General features: G+C 43.9%; 1 non-coding gene across 1 annotated transcript; it reads left to right on the forward strand.

The window, feature by feature from the left end:
- Positions 1-509: 509 nt before the first annotated feature.
- Positions 510-582, forward strand: trnav-uac (transfer RNA valine (anticodon UAC)). Its single transcript has one exon. It is a non-coding gene; the product is annotated as a tRNA-Val (tRNA).
- Positions 583-5,632: the final 5,050 nt, after the last annotated feature.

Genomic DNA, 5,632 nt, shown 5'->3' on the forward strand with positions numbered 1-5,632 from the left:
GCGCCCTGAGGTCTCGGCAGCTAGCCGTTGATATTCACGGTCATATATAAATATATATAAATATATCTACATGTATCGTAGCTGTTCCCTGGTGGTCGAGGGGTTAAGATCCGGCGCACTAACCTGGGAACGATACTCGATCAATTCGTCAAATAAATATAAATGAGGTCTGTGAGACGATTAGTAATTGCTGTAATCACCATGAATAACCCCATTACTTTCTGTTACGGACCGAACTTACAGATTCTCTTGTTTCTCCTGCCCGTTGCTGGACACGTGTTCCGGGTTTAATTTTGAGTTCGCTGAGCCTCTGTGGCCCCACTGTGAGGATGTGGAAGTGAACACGGTGGCTGGGTGATCCGTGACATTTCTGTAAAGGGCAGCGGAGGAGAAGGATTGAGAGCTTTCAGTGTGGGACAGAAGTTGTTTCAGGTGAGCCAACACATTCCCGATCAGCACAGAGGGAGCTCACTGGTCAGCTCCCCTCTGTTGGGGCCGCTGTGCCAGAGGTTTCCGTAGTGTAGTGGTTATCATGTTTGCTTTACGCGTGAAAGATCCCTGGTTCAATCCCGGGCAGAAACATTATGTTTAAATTTGCTATAGTGCAACACTCCGAAGCGAGTTTAGTTTCCTGACAAATGCTGCCTGACCTGCTGAGATTTCCAGCAATTGCTGTTTTTATTTGCTATTTATTCTCCCGGCAAAAGGGCTCCCTTATTCCTGAATTGCTCTTAATATCACTTCAATAAATAGATAACTTTGAGTGAGAGAAAACGGATCCACTGGAGACCTTTCGCGTGTGAGGCCAACGTGATATCGGCTACACTGCAGCCCATCAAAGGGCGAGAAACCACTGAATATAAAGGATGAGCTCACAAATATCAGGGGCAGTGCAGTCTGGTCAACGTCAGACCCTCCTTTCTTATTCAGCAGTGGCATGAACGGGAGTCAGACGCCACAAAATTTCATTAAAGACATAAATACAAGTATAACTTCCAAATCTTTTCACTGTAAAATTCTTTCACTTTATTTGAAATCCTACGATGTTGAATCTGAAAATGAGTACCGTGGGATTTTATCTTCACTACTGATTCTATTTTCTGTGCATGGTCGGATTAACCGGTGCTGTTAAATTTGACAAAAGTTGCCCCAGATTCCTGGTGTCATCAGCAAAGAAGATTTTGAAACAATCCCCGACAAAAATTGTGTAAAATGGGATCTGGTTTAACAGTTAACATGCAAAACACAGAAGAAATGATTGAAGTATCGACTGTCCCTCAGTCAGCATTTCTTTCATTGTGCAAAAGATGACATTGGGTTAAGTAATGATGCTTTCCCGTGAAATAAAAACAAAAGTTCAACAAAAAAACGGACGGTGACTGGCAAGTGAGCGCTGCTTCTGACTCCGAGTGGAAATGGCAGGGATTTTAAAGCCCTTATTTTAAGGAGCGTTCATATAGATAAACATCTCATATTCGTCGTGTACAGCTAGTGGTGCAACGGTAACACATCTCACTCGAGATGAGGACATTGCTATCGAAATCATGTCAGGGTTCCTGACCTTTGGGATCATTCCGGAATCAATATTTTCTTTACTGTGTCTTAATAACCAGACCCTTGCTCCAAGATCTGTCTCACTGTTTCCCCGGTGTCAGGCTGAGATACGCCTGCTGCCCTCATTTATTTCATGTGACAGGACACAAAAGTTCAAAATCAACCTGCAACGGGCCAAACACAGTAGGTCCTTGTCAGGATGGCTGAGCAGTCGAAGGTGCTGTGTTTGGATTGCAATTGCATGTCGAAGAGTGGGTTCAAATCCAATGTCTGATACTTTCTGCTTTCAATCATAAAGTGAAACTCATTGTTTGACACCTCGACCAACTCTTCAAAAGTGGCATTCTGCAGTTCACCTGCTCACTTAACATTTCCGTCTGACCTGGTGCTGAAAGTGGAGATGTTTCCGCAGTGTAGCGGTTAACACGTTCGCCTCACACGCGAAAGCTCACCGGGTGGGAATATTTTCTGGAGCTTTCTCCTCATGCATGCTCAGGGGCAAGTTTGTTCTCCTGTGAAAAGTCATGAGATGATAAACATGTAAGGATTCGGAGCCAGAGTAGGCCATTCGGCCCCTCGAGCCTGGTCCACCATTCAAGAAGATCCTGGCAGTTCCTCGACAGCAAGTTTAAACATCTGGGGCGGAGCCAACAGGCGCCTGGCTGCAATCAGCGACAAAAACCCGCATTTGGCAGAAGCCCCGCTCGATCAATTGGGAGAGCATGAAACTCTTAATCTTAGGGTCACTGGTTCGAGCCCCGCGTTGGGGCTTTTTGTTCAAGGTTATCCTGCATTCACTGGAAAACATCATTAATTAATCGATGATCTTCATTTGCATAATTAAAGAAATGCTAACTGAATGAAAGTCAATAATTTAATAATTTTGGACAAACAAGTGAAAGACACCTGGTGCTGGTGGGCAGTTTTGTTGCCTTTATCATTGATGCTTGATCTACAAGTCTAGTTGTCAAATCGTGTGCTCAACCGTCAGTTAACTGTTACAAGTCAGCGGAGGAGAAATCAGTTTGTTGCTGCATTTACCTGCACAATGTGTGCTGAGATTATCTGTGCAATATGCATTCAGCTGGATGAATACAAGCAACACTTTTTGAAATGCAGGCACTGCATGTTTTGCACTCAACAAAACGTTGCATTTTCTTATCATGCCAAATATTTAACATTAATGCATTGCAATGCCAACACACTTTTTACCTGGCAAGACTGAAGTACAAGCTGTGATGAACAGTGTGAAACAGAAACAGTTACTTGAGAACCCATAGCCTCGACGGTATCTGTGTGAATTGCTCTGCATCGATAATTAGCAGAGCGTAAAGTGGGGAAACTAACGGTGTGGATGAGAAAAGGCCGAGCCAAAGTGTAATGTTGGAGATGATCTTGTTTTTGAGAAATGTTTGAAAGAATTTGGCATCGTTGGTTCCATGGTGTAATGGTGAGCACTCTGGACATGAATCCAGCGATCTGAGTTTAAATCTCGGTGGAAACTGAATGCTTGCTGTCGCAGCTGCTAAAAATTTGGGACAAACAAGTGAGAGACAGCTGGTGCTGGTGGGAAGTTTTGTTGCCTTTGTCATTGATGCTTGATCTACAAGTCTTGTTGTCAAATCCTGTGCTCTGTATTAGCACAGTCCCGCATTGCTGAACTCTTTGCTTCAGCATGCAGTCTGAAGTTTGGATTAAATCACAGGAAGATTGAAGTTTGGATGGTAAAGAGACTATGAGACAATGTGGTGCCTTCAGCCAGTGAGATGAGTAACTGGTCATTGTCTGGATGATAAATATGTGAGTACTTTGTTAAGGTGGGAATAATGGAAACTCAGGACTAAACGATTTGATGATGTCTGTATGTTAAGTATTTGAGTGTAACCTTGTTCCTATTTAATGACATCTGTAAGTTAAACAAGCAACATTAAGTCTGTCTGTTAAAAGATTCAGAAAGCAGTTAGTCAGGATTGTCTAAATGCAAAGAATAAGAGTTCAAAGGCTTTTTCAGTATAAAGATGAGACATTTATGGACTGCAGAGACACAGACAGCAGAGACACTGGACATTCGGAAGGTGTGTGTCTCAAGCAGCCACGGAAATCGAAGCAAGCTGCCTTTGTGAAGTGTTCTCAGTAACTTTCATACTTGGTTTGTTTAGTATGAATGTTTAAATAAAAGACCCGATCCTGCCTTTACTACAACGGAGTGTGTGCGGGTAATTCGACATTGAAAGCAACGAAGCGAAAAGAGCAAGACAGCCGTTTATAACATTTTGATGATCCCGACGTGATTTTCGAAAGTTCTTTGGCTTATTCGAAGCCCCCGACATGAAGCAGAAATTTGGCTGAGTTGTTGGAAGAAGTGTTTCCCACACATCAGTTCGAGGGGTGAGCATTCTCTTAGTTGTCGTGATTAAAGGGATCTTCAGTTAGTAATGGGAGGCTCAGGGGATATTCCAGTTGAGCTCCAGTCATTTCTTAATGAGTGGATTGAGTCGAAAGGGGGAACTTATGGGATAAGACAGGAAACAATGACAGGAGGATGGAGAGAGACACGGCAGTCCTTAGTGGAGGGTGTCCAGTTAAAAAAGATTAAAGGGTTTGGGTTAAAAAGTGATAAAAAGAGAAAAGCGTAAGTGTTGTAGTGTCTCATGCTGGGGATTCAAACATTAGGAGAAGAGGCTGAGGCTCGAGATAGGGAAGTCTCAGAACTCAGAGAGCAGCTAACAGCAGTGAGTAAAGAATTAGAGAATTGGTGATTTCAGGCACTCGGGCAGCCAGGACTGTTCTGACACTGGATCAGCATCTTGCTGATGAACAGAAGCGTAATCAAGATCTAGAGAAAGGAATATCTAAGCTGCAGCAGATGGTGGTATTCGGTTGCCCAGCGGAGACAGCAATTGATAAAGCCGGGTGGTATTCGGAGGATTCCCTGGGTCTGAGAATTTTTACGCAATATCAAAATTCGGGGCAGAATAATGGGCCCGGCCGGGATTTGAACCCAGAATTTCTCGCAAATTTTATTTAATCTCGACTCAGCAACAATCATGCTGTTCGATCAACAAATCAAATGTTTGACAATCATAAGATAATGTGTAACCATGATAAAAGCAAGTTTTTGTATGTCGCTACTCTTGATTAGAGAAGCACATGAGACCGAATCAGTGACTTTGCTTTTTCGACCTGTCTTCTGAAGCGCCGCATGGTCCCACTCCGACAGTCAATGAGCTGTTGAGACGTTAGTGTATCCAGGCTGCGGGTGGCCACCCCGAGCGCAGCAGAGGGGTTTCTGCATTAGTTCTGGGTGGGGACAGTATTTCCCCTTCTCTCTTCCTCTTGTCGATAACCCTGTGCTTTTATTTCTCTATTTATTCCCCCTGACTCAGTTTCTCGTGTTTAAAAGGGAACAAAAGATGAAATGGGTGTCACTGTGGAACAATTTCTCTCGCTCAAAGTTAGATGCACCACCGTTACGCCATGAGGTCTCGGCAGCTACCCGTTGATATTCAGGTCCATAAATAAATATATAATTTTATATTTATACAAATTATCGAAGCTGTTCCCTGGTCGAGTGGTTAAGATCCCGAGTATTAACCCTTTCCATTCTCAATCAGTTCATCACAGAAACATCTTTGAGGTGTGTGAGAGGATTAATGATTGCTGTAATCGCCGTTAATAACCACACTACTATCTGTTACAGAATGAGCTTACACATTCTCCTGCTTCTCCTGCCCTTTGCCGGATACGTGCTCGGGGTTTAATTTTACAAACTGGGCGAGTTCGCTGATCGCGGGGAGATGGTAGGAGCCTCTGTGGCCCCACTGTGAGGATGTGGAAGTGAACACGGTGGCTGGGTGATCCGTGACATTTATGTAAAGGGCAGCAGAGGAGAAGGATTGAGAACTTTCAGTGTGGGACAGAAGTTGTTTAAGGTGAGCCAACACATTCCTGATCCTCCTCTCTTCTTAAATAATCCCCGAAGTCGAGGCTGACTTGCTTCCACATTAAAAATCAGTGGTGATCAGCACAGAGGGAGCTCACTGGTCAGCTCCCCTCTGTTGGGGCTGCTGTGACAGAG

The sequence above is a fragment of the Pristiophorus japonicus genome, unplaced genomic scaffold, assembly GCF_044704955.1.
Source record: "Pristiophorus japonicus isolate sPriJap1 unplaced genomic scaffold, sPriJap1.hap1 HAP1_SCAFFOLD_130, whole genome shotgun sequence".
Lineage (NCBI taxonomy): Eukaryota > Metazoa > Chordata > Chondrichthyes > Pristiophoridae > Pristiophorus > Pristiophorus japonicus.